We start from the raw sequence: 18,562 nt of genomic DNA, 5'->3' as shown, positions 1-18,562 counted from the left end.
CTCTTGTTTCTTCAGTTCCAGTGTTCTTCATCAGAAAATAGTTAAGTCCTTCCCAACTGAAGGTTTCAGTTCTGGACCTTCTTTCTTTGTAACTTGAACATTGCTTTAACCACAAGATGAAGCATGGGAAGCTATGAAACTTGGAAATTCTTCTTTCTTGAATCTCTGTTCTCATAGATCGTTCTGTCTGGGAGCAAGTGGGATTATAAAGAAGAGGTAGGGGCAAAAGGAGAAGATTTTGTGTAAGAGAAATAATTGACAAGTCATGCTCACATCTTGAAGCCCTTTATGACAACTGACAACTTACCCTAATAGTCACTGTAGTACATAGTATTATAAAGGTATTTGTGAAGGAATATTGAGACATTCATATCACTCGATACTCTTTGATCACTTGCATGGACAGTCCCGCGGTGCTTCGAGAGCATCTTAAAAATTTTCAAGACTATAGATGAAACGAAAAGATGGCGTTGTATACAGAAGACTCTTTCTCAATATATGGAGCCAAGTATATCCTCTGGCTGTGGGACAGTTTTAGCCCCAAGAGCGACAGAGAAAGGTGCAAACTTTTGCAGTTGAGACAAATTTGGCTAATGTTTGCCCCTTCCAAAAGCTATCTTTTTATCCTTCGCAGCTCTAAATATTTACAGAATTGCCATCAAAGCTATATTTTCTTGGAAGGGAATGACACAAATGGTCATTAAATTTTGACCCAAAATGCAATATGATTTCTTAATTTTTAATTTGTTCAATGTAATCTATGAACTTTACCTTAATGTGCAATGTTGTCCTTGAACTTTTGAATTGTTCAATTTGGTCCCTAGACTTTTGGGACGTGATCAATTTAATCCCTGAACTATATGAAAATGTTCGATTCTATCCCTTACATTGAACATGTACCAAAAGTTAGGGGACCATATTAAACAAATTAAAAGTTTAAGGACCACATTCAACAAATTAAAAATTCATGGATCCTAGTGCACATTAGGTCAAAGTTCATAAACCATCCCTTCTTGGAAAGGACTTAATTGGTCATTCTTTACCTTTTATTATTAGTCTTGTTGCATCTAATTATCATCCAAGTCTCAAAACTTGTATAAGTTCTTACGATATTAAAACTTGTGTTCGAGCAAACAAAATGTATAAACTATTGACGGATAACAGATGATACACTACGAGACTAACATTAGAAATTTGTTTCGTGGGATGAATATTTAATGATGGATAGGTTCTAGTTCTAGAAAAAGATTCAATGAATAAGCAAAATAAGTTTAAGAGTTCAGAATAATTTGTTTCGTAGAAGCTCTGACATCTCACCGAGTCACAAAGATTTGCTATTCCAAAAGTTAGATCTATATTTTTTCAACCCGTTTTGGTTGTCTTCGTCTGGCAATGGCACTGAGGAAGCCGAACCTAGGCATGCATCGCCAATAGGCAACGCCGGCCGTAGTTATTGGATAAGCACTTTCTGACATGTGCTCATAACTGATTATGATTCAAGATCCAGTGATCGGCCGCCGCTTGACATATCCATTTTTATGGAATAAGTATGTGCTTAATCCTGTTAGTGCTCTATTGATCATCCTTGTTTTATGGATTTGGCTTTATTTTGTTGTATTCCGGCATTTGCTCTACTTCAATTTTCTTTGCCATGAAGGTCATTGTATTTCTCATATAACTTTTTGAGCAATTAATACAATTTTCTTGATAAAAAAAATAACTAACCATCAAAGATATAGATTCTCCAACTAGAAAAGGTTCAAAGACCTATAAATAAATCAAGAAGTTGAAAAGATTTTTGAATATGAAGATGGAGAAATAGAAATTAAGTTTAGATCGATGAAGTTGATCATTGTAGAATCAAATGACGAATAGTTACCTACAAGAAATTCATGTAAAATACCTTTTAGTTATCATGTGGGGGATTACCCAATTAGTCCTAAATCTATCGTATTGATGTCGATTCAGTTCTAAACTTTTCAATTTTGCCAATTCAGTCCTAAATTTTTCCGCAAAATTCCATTGTAATCCTTCCAATCAACTTTTGTCGGAAATTGCTGATGCGGCAGTCTAGTCAATTTTTGCTGAAAAGTACTGATGTGGCTATCCAATCATCATCGGCCTTCTTATGTGGCACAACGCCTTGCTAGCAATTTCCAACGAAAATTGGCCAAAATGATTACATTAGAATTTAACGCAAAGGTTTGGGATTGAATTGACAAAATTGAAAAGTTTAAGACTAAATTGATATTAATACAATAGGTTCATAACTGATTGAGAATTTCATTCTTACTTCGATTTATTAAGAATTTCATTCTTTCATCTCGTGCGGTTGCGGATTGTCATGTACCATCTAGCTTTAAGTCAAAGTTTTCATCCAATGAAATAATGGCTTCACAAAAGTATGTACAACAATAATCCTTCAGAAGTATGACTCAAAAGGTTGAGGTAACATGAACAACCTTGGATCAATGCTTTATATAGGTGAGTAGGTGGACGCATGAATTTCATTCATTGTAAATGTTACATGAATTATCACTACAAAAAAACACCGGATTAGCGACAAAATTTGAGACGGAAAATTTGGACAAATTCGTCGCAAATTCGATTTGCGACGACTTTTGCGACGGAAAAAATTCCGTCGCTACTAGGTCGTCGCAAAATTTTGCGACGGAAAATTTGAAAGTTCGTCGCAAAATTCGTCGCAAAATTAGTCGCAAATTAGCCACGAATACAATCCGTCGCAAAATTCGTCGCAAATATTTCGTCGCAAATTTGCGACGAACTCTATCCGTCGCAAAATTCGTCGGAAAATTCGTCGCATTTTCGTCGCAAATTTCGTCGCAATTTCGTCGAAAAATTCAAAATTCGTCGCAAAATTCCGTCGCAAATTCCGTCGCAAATTCCATCGCAAAATTCGTCCCAAAATTTCGTCGCAAATTCCGTCGCAAATTCCGTCGCAAATTTCCGTCGCAATTTCGTCGCAAAATTCGTCACAAAATTCGTCACAAAATTAGTCGCAAAATTAGCGACGAATACAATCCGTCGCAAAATTTGTCGCAAATATTTCGTCGCAAATTTGCGACGAACCGTCGCAAAATTCATCGCAATTTCGTCGTAAAATTCGTCGTAAATTTCGTGGCAAATTTCGTCGCAAAATTCGTTGCAAAATGTATTCGTCGCAAATTAGCGACGAACTGTAATGATCGCAAAATTCGGCTTAAAATATTCGTCGCTATTTTTACATCATTTCGGCCATAAATTCTTGTCCATATCAAACAAAGGAGACAATGACATATAATTGAAACAGAAAAACGAACAAACCATAGATTCTGACGGACCAGCCACAATGACATATAATTGAAACAAATAACTGAAGGAAAGTTGCAGAGTCTGAGATGATGCTATTTGATATCCAATCTTACAATACATTCAAAACATGAACTAAGAGACGGGACAACCATAGAAGACGGAAAAACCATACACAAGAAGACGCAGCTTTGGTACGATGGTGGACACCAAAAGTAGTCACTTTTGTCGAGACACGAGGAAATGTCGATACATAAATCGATCCGAATATTAAAGAAGCGTTTATGCATGGATGTGGAACTAGGTGTAAAATAACAAGAGGGTTAACAAAAATACGTTTCAGGACGAACATAAATGTTCTTACATATGAATATGAGTGAAATTATGAAAAACCAAGATTATGAAGCAAGCTTACCCCCGATTTTGAGAATTTTAACTAGAAACCCTGGAGAAAATCATCGCCATCCTCATCATCATCAGCATTCTCGGCATCAATGTGTTGGTCATCATTGTGCCCATCACCTATTGGATTGCCTGGAGGTACAGGAGGATCGTCATAGCGATTGAGGTTAAGGTGTCGCATAACGAGTCTCATTTGTTGTTTCAAGTTATTTATTTATTCATCCTTCTGAACAAGTAAATTATTCAGACGATGCACTTGTTGGGTCAATTGCTCGTCTTGTCGTGGCCTCCTTCGACCAGTCGCAGTGGATGATGAACTTCCAGGATTATTCGGCATGTACATCCTTGACAATGATCCCATCCCAAATATTTTCCCTTTTTTCACCCCACCCGTTGCCTCTATTCATAATGCCATATTATCAACTGATGGCCCGGACTCAGGACAATCATCACTACCACTAGCACTGCTCATTAAAAGTTGATCATATTTTTCCTACATTAACAATGTAGATGAAAATAAAATCACTATATATATATATATATATATATATATCTACCATAAATATTGAAAGCATTCACGGTTTTCATTATAGTTTACATATAAGTCAAAGTATAACCTTACATACTTTAACAGCTTTTGCTCGATCGCCAGTCCATGTCTTCTCTTTCTTTTGAAATGTGCATTCAAATGTAGCTGCAAATGTCGGTTCCGTCCCCAATTCTTATGCCTATAAAATGTAAATATGAGTGAATTAAATTAACTTATAACTCATTTAACAGACTTACCAGTCATTTGCGATGCTCCGCAATGTTGATAGAGCCCCCAGCATATGTGGCTGACCCATCACTAGAACTAGAAGATCGATTCTTCTTATTCTGCTCACAGAGTTGCCAACTCTGTTCAGATGCCCAAAATCTGTTAATTGCCGCCCAATTGTCAGCTGTAAAGAAAGACAGCTTCATTTGCTTGATCTTTGCTCTATTCATGACATTTCGCATAAAATCACCGTTTTTCTTATCGAAAATTCTTCTCACTTCGTTGTCTTCCGCTTCCTCCCACTTGAACTTCCGCTGCAATGAATAAAAACACAAATTGAAAGTTATTATGATGATCACATATCCATAACCATGCACCAGACAAATATAGACAGATTTTGTAAAGTTCGTGTCGAGAATAATATCTGATCCTTTAGGTATCGAAAACTACAGAGTTGTTATGATCCCTTTACATCATTCTTGACCATCAATATACTACACCAAACTTAATTGGTGAGAAAATAAAATATGTAAAACTTACCTTGAACTCATTCCACCACATTTCTTTCACTTCTTGTGGAACACTTCTGTAGGAAATATACTCTCCCATCCAAAAGTTTCTTACTATTTTGTTCAATTCTCTCACAACAGACGGAGCATCCATGAATCTGCAATCATACGGATATTGTGCAACATCGACAATTCAGTTGACATCAATATCTAAAGCCCTAAATATTACATATACTAAAATAAAAATGAAGTACTTACGAATCTCCAAATGGGCATATGAAGAATCGGTTATCTTCTTGACCTGTGTTTCCGTCAATATTCGATTGTTCCGCCGAATAATGGGGTGGAACGGAAGGAGAGGGAGCCAAAGGAGATTGAATTGGAAGAGATTCAGTTCGCATGTGGCCAAGTCCCGTAACATGTTGTTGAGTGTTGGAGGAAGGGCCAACGTGTCCATATTGTGACGGACCATATTGTGGTTGAGGGTTAGATGACGGGACAGGGGAAGAGGAAAGGGCTGGGGACGAGAACGAGGAAGAGGCTTGTCTTCTATACGAATGACCTCCACGTTTATACTGACAAGTAGGAAGGTTATGCGAATATGTAAAGAACTATTGATACGTATTACGGACACATAATGATGTACATGACAAAGCTTACCATTTTGATGGAAAGACTGAGAAAATGTCGATGTTGAAATGAGCCAATGTCGACTGCTTATGACGTGCAATTTCCTACGAACAAATATACTATGAATCTCATTCATTTTGATATGAAACATCAATATATGAGCACGATATGGGTGGCCACAGGTATCAAACATCACTATATGAATCGCATTCATTTTGATTAAATTTTTTTGAACCACGTACAAAAATTTAAATTTCACTGAAAGTGGGTGGCCACAGGTATTCTAAGTCATTCTGTAAAGTTTTGTAAGAGAAAAATTGTTATTATTGTTAAATTTTTTTTGGGACCTAAAAAAAAAATTTCACTAAAAGTTGATGGCCACCGATATTCTAAAACATTCTGTAAATTTTTGAAATTTAAAAATTTTTAGAATTTTTAAATTATTATTTTTTAATATAAAATTTTTCCCGTGAAATAAAAAAAATTTCCATACTAAAATTGGGTGGCCACAGGTAGTATAAACTATTAGGTAAAGTTTCCAAAATTTTTGTCCTTCTTTATTTTAATAATTTTTAGGGCACGTTAAAAAAATTAAATATAACTAAAAGTGGGTTGCCACAGGTATTATAAGTCATTCCGTGGAGTTTTGAAAATTTTTAAATTCTAATTTTTTTTTGGCAACCTAAAAAAATTTAAATTTCACTGCAAGTTGATGGCCACATGTTTTCTAGGCAATTCTATGCAGTTTTGAAATTTTATATTTTTTTAATTAATTTTTTTCACCCAAAAAAATAAAAATTTCCCTCACAATGGGTGACCACATTTATTTTAAGCCATTTTATAAGGTTATGAAAATTTTTAATATTTTAATATTTTTTGTCCCGGAACGTTAAAAAATCTAAATTTCACTCAAAATGGGTGGTCACTATTAATTTTTGCCATTTTGTGATATTATGAAATTTTAGTTTTTCAAAAATTTTAAAAAACTTTTACGGTCAAATTTCATATTTATTGTTAACATATACCGTTTTTTTAATTTTCCGTAATTTTTCATGATTTTTTATAGAATTATTCAATTTTCAAGCATTTTCTGTGAAAACGCTTAATCAATCACCCTATCGTCATTTAACGCTTAATCATCCACATAATAGACAAATTAACCAGTCGACTATCGATCAAAGCCACATGCAATCCTGAAATCGACCCGTAACTTAGCCAACGAAAAGTAATCCTAAATAATCCCTAAACAAGTCAGACTAATTACCTAATTATACTAATTAGGGTTTAGGGAGTTGCTTACTTGGTTCAAGGACAACAAAAACCGGCCGATCGAACAGTGGCGGTCCCGGCGCGGGCGTGGGCCCAAATGGTGACTAGTCGGCCAGGTGCTCGGCCACGGCCAAGGCAAACGACGGTGGAGCTCGCGGCGACAGTGTCGGTCGGCCGGCAGCAGCGTCGGCGGCGCGGCGCGTCGGGCGGCGGCAGCAGCGTCGGGCGGCGGCTCGGTGGCGGCAGCGTCGGGGCGGCGGCTACTGAGCGTCGGCCAGACGACCCAGGAGCGGGTGGCCCGGCTGGCCGGCGGCAGTGGCGGCGAGGCGGCGTTAAGCGACAGCCGCGGCGGCAGTGGCGGCCGAGCGGCGGCGGCGGGCCCGGGCGGCGGCGGCAGTGGCTGTGCTCCGACGAGGGCGGCAACGGGGCGAGGGCTGCTCCCGGCGAGAGCCTCGGCCGGGCTGATGGTGGGCGGCGACGGCGACGGCGGCCGCGGTCGGCGGCGGCGGCGGCTTCTGAGCTGACGGTGTGTGGCGGGCTGGCTAGCGCGGTGAGGCGAGTGAGGCGAGGCGGGCGACGACAGCGTCGGTCTGGGCCGATCGGCCGCGGGAGAGGCTTCGGGCCACTTGCTCGGACGCGAGCGAGGCGCGAGGCGGGCCGGGCGAGGCGCGGCCAGGCGGGAGAAGGCTGCGGGGCGGGCGGCCCGCGACCGGCGGCGGCGAAAATTTCGACGGACGTTCTATATCCGTCGCAAATTTTCGACCGACAAAAAATTTCCGATGGAAATAAAAATCCGTCGCAAATTTACGCCGTAAAATAAAATCCGTTGCAAATTTGCGACGGACATAAAAATCCGTCGCAAATTTGCGACGGACAGCTTGAGTCTGGTCCGTCATAAATATGGACATACTACATGATCGTTGTAAATTTGTGACGTCTTTTTTTCGGTGAAAAATTTAGCATCTCATTTATTTTGGTCCTAAATTTGCTACGTCTTTTTTCAGTCCAAAATTTTGGCATCCCAAATTTTGCAATGGAAATTAGAATATCAGAAATGTTAGTGCACGTTAATAATATTTGACTTGTCGTTATTTAGGGACAAAATTTCGGACGATCAATTAAAATAAAAAGAATAATCGACAATAACAATAATAAAAAAGCACAATAACAATAATAACAAGAACAATAATGATAACAACCAAAATAGCACTTGTATCTTTAATAATTACACATCTATAGTGTTTTGTGACAAAAATTTTAATCTTCGTCTTCGTCTTCGTCTTCGTCCTCGTCTTCGTCATCTGTCTGAAAATTAGATTCTGAACATTCTTGTACATTTAATTCGCAAATTTCAGTTGGATCCACATCTATCATTGCTCCACACGGATTTCGTAAAGTTGGTATGTTATATTCCTCAATTTCAACCATGTTACATACTTCCTCTTGTTGGTAGGCTCTATCCTTCCAGTGTTCCTCAATTTTCCTCCGTGCTTTGATTTTACATACAGCCCACCAATCAGCTTTATCACGTTTCAAACTAGGATATGATGCATAACATACTTGAATTGCTTGTTGTGCCAAGACAAATGGTTCATACTTCATATACCTTTTCTTGTGATTTATTTCAATCAAATTGAACTTCGTATGCACCTTCATTCCTTTGACGGGGTCGAACCACGTGCACTTAAATAACACAACCCGCATCATTAATGGTCCATGGTACTCTATCTCTATGATTTCATCCAACAAGCCATAAAAATCATCTTCTGAACTGCCACCATTGGATGACCGAACACACACACCACTATTCATTGTGGATTTTCCCATTTCATATTCTTGAGTATGAAAGTTATATCCATTTATGAAATATGCTGGCCAACTTCGAACTCTTAATTGTGGACCCCATGACAGATGATATAGCAATCCTTGCCCTCCAATTTCATCATAATTACTGTGAACCTAAGGTTACACATGCAAAGTCAATAATATATATTATACTAAATGATGTATATAATTTTAATAACTTGGTTTTGGTCCATAGGTAACTTACATATGTCTTGAACCATGCTGCAAATTGTTCATCGCACAAACGGTCAAACTCATTTGGTTGTAGTCCAAACATTTCAGTTTGGAAAATCCTAATATTAAAAACCATATTAATATTAGCAAATATTTGACACACAAAACATATATTTGTAAATTTACACTTACTTGAAGTATGGCTCGACTTCTGGACAGTTCAGTAAAATATAAGTACGGGCTGCATGAAATTCTTCGCCGATAAGTAACGAAACCGACATGCGCCGCAGTCGACCCGATAATTGAAAATAGAGAATCTTTGTGCAATTGGGATCAATGGGGCCCTCATCATTTCTGCCTGCTCTCCGCCTCTTGCACTGAACGTGCGGCTCAAAATAGTATGATGCAAATGTTGTCACTTCTTCCACAATATATGCATTACAAATTGAAGCTTTAACACGTGCCTTATTCTTCACTTTTTTCTTCAAATGATATAAGAATCTAGTTGAAATAGAAAGAAGCTTATCGGAACATATTATATGATAAACTAATTTGAACTGTATTTTAAAAAAAACATTACCTCTCAAATGGATACATCCATCGAAATTAGACGGGACCTGCAACTTTGGACTCATAAGGCAAGTGAACTAAGAAATGCTCCATCGAATCAAAAAACGCTGGAGGAAATATCCTTTCTAAGTTGCAAAGAATAATTGGAATATCTCTTTCTAGTTTTTCCATGTGCGATGCTTTTAACACTGTCGAGCAAATATCATGGAGGAAATTGCTTAACTCTGTAATGGCGCCCCATACAAAGTTCGGTAGAACTTCCTTCAAAGCTATTGGAATTAGTCTTTTCATCAGGATGTGACAATCATGACTCTTCAAACCTGTGAACTTGCATTCATTTAAATCAACACATCTCCCGAGGTTCGAAGCATATCCATCAGGAAACCGCACAGATTTCAACCATTGACAAACAATTCGCCTCTGCTCCTTATCCAATGTATAAACTGCTTTCGGTTTTGGTTCCCTGCTGCTTACATCCACAGCTAGTATTGACCGATCGCAAATATCTCTCATATCTTTTCTTGCGTTCAAGTTGTCTTTTGTTTTTCCGGCGACATCCATCACAGTATTTATGACATTGTCGAAAACATTCTTTTCTATGTGCATGACGTCAAGATTATGATGAATAAGATGGGCCTTCCAATATGGTAGATCCCAAAATATACTGCGTTTTGTCCACTTATGTGTACTTCCATACGCAAAAGTCGTGCCGTGCGGGTTCTCAACAACAGTTGGAAAGTCCTGCACACGCTCCCAAATTTGATCGCCGGTTAACCTCAATGGTGGACACGTTCTTTCAGTCCTATTCTTGGTGAACTCTTTCTTATTCCTTCGAAAGGATGACTTGGCGGTAAAAATTATACTGCAGACAGTCAAAATAGCTGGGCTTCTTTCCATGTTTTAATCTAAATGACTTTGACCTCTCCAAACATATCGGACATCCTAAGATCCCAGTTGTACTCCATCCAGATAACATTCCGTAAGCTGGAAAGTCATTTATCGTCCAAAGAAGGGCAACCTTCATTACAAATGTTTGATCGGTAGAAACGTCATAAGTAGGGACACCTTCAACCCATAGCCGTTGTAACTCCTCAATTAATGGTTGCATATAAACATCTATCAACTTTTTCGGATTTTGCGGCCATGTCACGATCAATGTCAAAAACATATAAGGTGTCTTCATGCACATACCAGATGGAAGATTGTACGGCGTTAAGATAACTGGTCAACATGAATAACTTTTTCATGTTTTCCCAAATGGAGCAAATCCATCAGCACAGAGACCTAACCTGATGTTCCGAGGCTCCATCGCAAACTCAGGGTATGTTCTATCAAAATGTTGCCATGCCTCCGCATCTGAAGGATGACACATTAGACCCTCTTCTGTTTCATGATTTGCATGCCAAGTCATGTGTTCAGCAGTGGCTTTAGACGCATAAAGCCTTTGCAATCTGGGGATTAAGGGCAGATAAAACATTTGCTTGCATGGTCTACGCTTCTGATTACGACCCGGCCTCCTGTTAATCTTGTACCTAGGTTGGCTACAGAATTTGTAAGATTCTGCATTTTCATCATCTCTCCAATATATCATACAAACCCTACTACATACATCAATCCTTACAACCGGAAGACCTAAGTTATCCACTAGCTTTTTCATATCATAAAAATCACTTGGCATGATGTTATCACGAGGCAATGATTCCCGCATTACTTCAACAAAAGAGTTGAAGCAATCCATGAACACATTATACTCTGCCTTGATATTTAATAGTCGGGCTGTCACCGATAACTTAGTGTGGTCCTCACAACCTGCCCATAAAGGTTCATTTGCTTGCTTTCAACACATCCGAACTGATTAGATTGAAAAGTTTCATTATAGACATTCTCATCAAAACCCGTTACTCTATATCTTCCAATTGTGAAGCATGACTAGTACCCACTTGTTCACGTGTAGGAGTAAAACTAGTACTTGCATGATTTGATTCTGTGACAAAATTATAACTAGCTGCATCAATCACCATCCTCTCGTATGGGTTCAATTGCTCATAATAGCCACATTCTTCCCTAACTGAAAATTGGTCACTTCTTCCATATCCTTCATCAGATATAAATGGTTCACCATGGGAAGTCCAATTATAATAGTTCGGACTAAACCCAAATCTAGTAAGGTGTTCTCTAACTTGATCACACACAAGAAATTTACCATTATCGCACTTTTTACACGGACACCTTAACTTATTTCCATCCATGAACTCATATTTACTACTAGCAAAGTCTAAAAATAGTTCCAACCCAGTACGAAACTCATCTGTCAATCCTTGACGTCCAGGTAAGTTCTTATTATACATCCAAGCCCTTTCTCTTTGCATTGTGTCTGTATTAAAATAAAAAAATTCTGGTAAAATATTTAAAATATCATATCTATTGTTCTTAATTAAAACCATAAAATTTTGGAAATTATAATTTTTGTTATTCACGCAACAATTAATATGAAATTGCAAAAATAGAAAAAATTACCATGTAAAGAAGACTTATCTAAATATTTGACTGAAATATTGGTAGGACAAAGTGGTCAATTTGATGAGAATTGCAACGTCCACTTGGATTACGAGACCTTTAATTAGACACATACCCAAAAAGAATAATCACTTAAGAATCATTTTTTAATAATTTTTAATGTGCGATGGAAACGGAATTCATCCCTCGCAAATTTGCGATGGATAAACTTGATTCCGTCGCACATTTGCGACGGATCAACTTGATTTCGTCGCAAATTTATGACGGATCATTGATTCCGTCGCAAATTTGCGACGGATCATTGATTCCGTCGCAAATTTGCGACGGAATTTTCATTTATACGTCGCAAATTTGCGACGGAATCAAGGATCCGTCGCAAAACGGCGTGGCCGTTCGGCCTCATCCAAAGGCCGGCAAGGTGTCGCCGGTCGTTAAACCGGTGATGCAGATACGAAAAAAAAACAAACATAAACATATATAAAATAAAAGAAATTACAATTCAACGATGAATAGTCACGAAGCTAGCTATGATACTTACCGGTACAAAAGCTTCACCGAGATTAATATGTGCGTGCGCGGATTTTGCTGATTTCAGACATATGAAAGAGGGAAAAAAGCGAGAGAGAGCGAGAGAGAGAGATAGGGTTGGAATATCACCGGCTAATAAACTACAAATTTGCGACGGACGTGCGTTTTCGTCGCAAATTTGCGACGGATTTGGCGACGGTTTTTTTTTCCGTCGGAAATTTGCGACGAAAATTTTGCGGCCGATTTATTTTCCGTTGCAAATTTGCGACGAACTTCTTTCCGTCGCAAATTTGCGACGGATTTTGCGACGGTTTTTTTTCCGTCGGAAATTTGCGACGAACTTTTTTCCGTCGCAAATTTCCGACGGATTTTTCATCCGTCGCAAATTCCGTCGCAAATTTGCGACGGAAATAACCGTCGCTAATTTGCGACGGAAAATATAATCCGTCGCAAAATTTCCGACGGAAAATTTCCGTCGCAAATTACATGTTTTTTTGTAGTGTATAGTTTCTTAATATATTACAGATCCATTTATTTCACTGAAAACTTCTTGTTGCTAGAAACACCACCTCCTACTCTAGTGAATTGAGAATCGCAACACAAATAAGTGCTAGAAAATATCACAACAAAACAAGATTATCTTTTATTTTGATCAGATTTTGCCACTCTATTTGGATGATTACTCGAAAAGGAGACTGCATCTTTTAGTGATGCGTCATGGTCTTATTAACTTAGACTCCTCCTTAAGCAAGGAATTAGACTTCTAATAGGATTATGCTCTTTTGGTTAGTGAAGAGTCTAACAAAATCCCTTTGCCTAAGATTGATTGTTCACGAAAACATGAGTATTCAAGAAGCAGATTGAGCATGGCTCTCGGGAAACACTATGGATGCTATTTTGAAGAATTTAGGGATCGATTCACAAATACATGTGCATTAACCGGGTATGTATGCCATTCTTTAGGGATCATAGGAGTTTAGGGAAACAAATCGCATGCCATTCTTTCGCGAAATTAAATCGCATTATTGATGATCGCCGAGATAGGCGTAATTTGTACAATGTGATAGATGGCAAGATTTATGACATGCAATTAAGTGTGCGCCCGTGGCTCTAGTGATGGAAGGTTTGAGACTATGGGAAGAAAGGGCCAAGGGCATCACAGACGATAGTCTTGTTGCTTTCATTTATGGGTTCATAAAGTTAATATGTGCGAGAATCTAGATTTGTCTCCGGAGAATTGTCTGGTCTGAGCTATTTATGGTGAGTATGGTAGATTAGCATTTATTAAATTAGGCGAGCAATGTTGAACATGGATCTCCCATTATTCACCGACATTATCTTTTCCAATGGTCTATTGCATGCAATTGATTAGACAGGAAAAATCACATCATTAGTATCGACTCACATCTCGGGGAAAACTAAATAGAAATCATCATGCCACATTGCACGAGGCAGTCAAATATGACGTGCGTTGTCAAATCGCTCCCATGATGTTGGATCATCGCAACCCTATATCGGTCATTGGGCAAAGGATGCTATAAGTGTCATAACTTGTGTACGGAGATCACTTTGATGCCATAACTTTTTTCGGATCACTTTGGTGCAAGTCGGAGGAAAACGATCACTTAAGTGTCATAAGTTTTTTTGGATCACTTCAGTGCTAAAATTTTTGAAAAACGATCACTTAAGTGCTAAAATTTTTAAAACGATCATTTAAGTGCTAAAATTTTTGAAAAACGATCACTTAGGGTGCGCATGAATACCATTACATGCCCGGGCGCTATTTCGAACGGAAATGATTTTTTTATTCTGTGCCCGAACAATTTTCGAGTATTTGAAAGCGTTTGATAAACTGTCCAAAATTTCTATTCCTAGAGTAGAAAAGAACAAATGCGTTTGGTAACTATACAAAATTTACTGTTCCCAAATAATATTTTAATAATATTTTGAATTGTTTAATTTTTTTTTCCTTTCTACTTTCTTCTTTGGCCATGGCCGGCGAGGGCGTCCACGGCCCTCGCCGGCATACTGAAGGCTGTGGCAGTCGCCGGTCGCCGTGGCGCGGTCGCGGCGCCGTGGCCGGTCGCCGGCGGCCGGTCGCTGGTCGCCGCGGCGGCGATGACGGGCGCCACGGCCGGCTCGATCGCATGCGCCGGCCACCCACCAAGGGAAGAACAACACAAAAATAAGAAAAGAAAAAAAGAAAAAAAAAAAAAACTGATTCTCAAAATTGTCGAGAAACAAGAAGCAACTTTTTTACTTCTTGTTTCTCTTCCAAAACTGTTTCTCGGCACAAATTTTTGCAAAAATGTGCCAAGGAACAAAAAATTTACCAAACGCATTTCTGTTCCCAAACTATTTCTGGGAACAAAAGAACAGAAATTTTCACTATTTGGCACGTTACCAAATGGGGCCTTAAGTGCCAATCTCCGGCGAGCCACGTCAGCTTCAGAAATTAATAAAAATAAATGCCACGTCGGATTTCCGGCGAAAAATTGTGTACGGCACCGGAGTTGGCACTTAAGTGATCGTTTTTCAAAAATTTTAGCACTAAAGTGATCCAAAAAAAACTTATGGCACCAAAGTGAGCGCCGTACACAAGTTATGGCACTTGTAGTGTTCTTTTACCTCGGTTATTGCATCAACCGTTGACATCATAAAATCCTCCACGGACAGTAACATCATTTTCATCAATACCAACAACATTTTCATTGATGTTTGGCCATTTGAAGTTGGGGTGATTGGTTTAGTATTACCCTGAAATCGATGATGTTTGGCCATTTGAAGTTGGGGTGATTGGTTTAGTATTACCCTGAAATCGAGAACCGGATCAGATAGGGTGAATTTCAAGTTCATGGAACTGGGAATTGACACTGTCCATCTGAGAACCAGATCGGTCAGTCCCAATTCGGTTTCCGGGTTGGACTGAGATCGGTTGTGTAGACTTTTTCTTTCCTTTATATTTCAGCATAAGTTTACAATGTCATGTGAGTAATTAGATCCAATTCCTGATTTATGTAGATTGAGAAGGGGAGCACAAATGTGAGAATTGGCTCCACCATATTCAGCCACAGGGATGAGAGTGGGAGTGAGAGTGAGAGTGGCTAGGGTTTTGTAAAACCCACCAATGCACACTTGCACAAGTTTAGTTTAGAAAATTAGAAGAAAAAAATTACAAAAAAAAAAAGAGGAAAATTAGGGCATACCTATCCGATCCAATAAGTCATGTTCTTTGTGTAGAATTTGGAACCGGACTGCTCAAAACCGGCCGATCCAATCTAGTTCTCGGGTTGGGTGGGACCGTGCTCACCCCTAATTTGGAGGGTCCTAGCTAGGCTTGTCAAATGGTCGGGTAAATAAAATGGTCCAACCCAAGTTGACTTGTTTAACCTATTTGACCAATTTGTTTGCAATGCAAATTTATCGATCTATACCCAACCCGCTCCATACCCAACCTGATTGGAGATCTATTTTTAGCAAATTTTCCCCCTATATTGTTACCTTTGTAGAATGGGTGGCTCCATGAACTGGCTTGTCGAGTTATTAAGGGAGTTCAAGGACCGAGTTAAGGACAGGTGTCAAGGTGGTGTAGAAAGTTCGGCTCGAGCCATTCACAAATCAAGAAACGAGTTCCAGCATCGGTTTCGAGTTAATTATAAATGAGGTCTTAATATGTTGGGCATGATGAAAGCCCAACTTACACTTCTCTCGTAACAAAAATAAATCTATCCTAATTTATTTTCTTTCGATCATTTCCTAAATTTTCTCTTCATAAGAAAAAAATAATTATTTTCACCACAAATTCCTCATTTCTCCTTCTTCTTCTAGAGATCAAAGACTCTCTAGCAAGCTTGTCAAGGCCGAATCCTCTACGATGCGTTTCTCGTGAGGTAATTTCTGTCTTCGGTTCCTTTGGGAATCCTAGTACCGATAACCTTTGCTCCATATGTTACTATGAGTATGTGCCGAAGTAACCGAAGCAAGTTGTGGATGGTTCTAGTCACGTTGAGGAGGCACCTGGCAAAGCCATAGCTTATTGGGCAAAATAGAGGGAGGGCCACCGGAAATGGGTGTTGGTGAAGCCAAAGATAGGCGGCGGGGGTGGGGGCGAATCAGATCCGTGGCTAAGTAGAGAGTCCGAGATTGCGAGTCAATTAGAAGATGCCATGAACGAGTGGCGAGAGTGATCAAGGCAGCGAAATTTGTAAATGGGTTTTTCATTGGAAATGGATTAAAGTGGGTTGTAAATGGGTTCATAATATATCCATTTTAAACCTATCTGTTGAGGCCTTTTCATTTTATAAAGTAATTATGGCTGGCCCTCGAAATTTGATGTGGTCAATTTATAACTTGTTTAAACAATTTTGGCTTATAGTCCTAGCTTTTTGGTCAAATGGCTGACTAGTTGAAACGAGGCTAGTAAGTGAGAAAAAGAGCTATGCGGAATACAATAACCGAGAGTCTCGAATTTATGGGAATTGGTGTACCTCTCATGTATGCAAAAGTGTCGAAATAACTGCTCAAAACTAGAAGCATCTCCAACTTGTGCATCGTAATGTGTATTAACCATGAAGAACAAACACGCATTTTGCATTGTATACGAGCTTGTTATGAATGGCCAAAAACTAAAACAGATATTACCCAATTTCCTCTCATCGAGGGACGTGTCATTCTCATGTGGCTAGAGAAAGTAAGTCATTCATGTATGATCTGTGAAGTGAATATTTTCAAACTTGGTGAGGGATGAACTAGCAAGCCATTGCAAGATGTGTGATACACATGTATTTTGCATTGTAAATGGGTGAAAAGTGGAAAAGAAGAAGAATAAAAACAACCTTTTGTAAATGGCACAATCACAAAATTAACAGAACCAAAGGTCAAACCTTTTTCTATTAGGTTGATACGACCATAAACTTTCTTCGATGGCACACGACACACAATCAACAATCGAGAAAATTGTCCAAAAAATCGTAAATCTATTGTACGGCGGCTAATTCAATCGTAAACCTTTCAATTATTCCAATTTAATCCTAAACATTTTTACGATTTACCAATTTAGTCCTAAACCAATCGATTGTATCGATTTAGTTCTAAACATTTTAAAGACTTGCCAATTTAGTCTTAAACATCTTGACAATTTGCCAATTTAGTCATTCTAGACAATTTTGGCTAGATATCATTGACGTTGACGTCGGTCGGCCTATGTGGCATGGACGATTTTTCTTTTCTTTTTTTTTTCCCCTTTTTCCTATTCCCCTTTGTCGGGCGAAGGCGAGGGCCATGCCCCTTGGGCACTAAGCAACCTTGACTAGCGACTAGTGGCCCCTCGCCAGCCTTAACCGCAGAACAAAAAAGAATGAAAAATTAATAAATTAATAAAATTACAAAAATTATCCATATCAGCATTGGTCATGTTACGTTTGACACCTAATATTCATGTTAGCAATTTCTAGCCAAAATTGACTGGAATGACTAAATTGGCAAATAGTCAAAAGATTTAAGACTAAATTAACAAAATTGAAAGGTTTAGGATTAAATTAATCGCAGCACAATAAGTTTAGCACTTTTTAGACAATTATTCTACCAACAACTGATATATTAGAAACCGCTATGCGACACCAAAAAGGAATTTCGAGAGGGCAATCGTCTTCATCAATCGCACTTTTTTTTACTCACTTCGTGGTATCTATTAATGTACTTTTTTTACACATTATCTATAAATGGAAATGACCTAAGTACAGAATCACCATTAGTACATGCTAAAATTCTCTTCATCACCTAGTCTTCGATGGCTGGAAAGTGAGCAACAATATGAATATGATTTAACCATGGATCATTTATCTTCTGTTATTATTTTCTTTTCTTCTATTCTTGTAAGATCATGTGAAAAAAAAAATGTACTTTCATTACTAACCAAAGCTAAGATATATTGAGAGTTTTCAGTTTTTTTTCCTTCTAATTTCTTTCTAACGTCTTATTTTGCCTATTTTCGCCTTTTATTTTAGCTTTGAATTTACATGATGCAGACATTTATGACCCTCTCATCTTTCTC

Source organism: Syzygium oleosum, unplaced genomic scaffold (genome assembly GCF_021117445.2).
Source record: "Syzygium oleosum isolate NSW1041296 unplaced genomic scaffold, Sole_v2.1 Sole_v2.01, whole genome shotgun sequence".
In the NCBI taxonomy this organism is placed as follows: domain Eukaryota; kingdom Viridiplantae; phylum Streptophyta; class Magnoliopsida; order Myrtales; family Myrtaceae; genus Syzygium; species Syzygium oleosum.
This window is presented reverse-complemented; position numbering follows the sequence as displayed.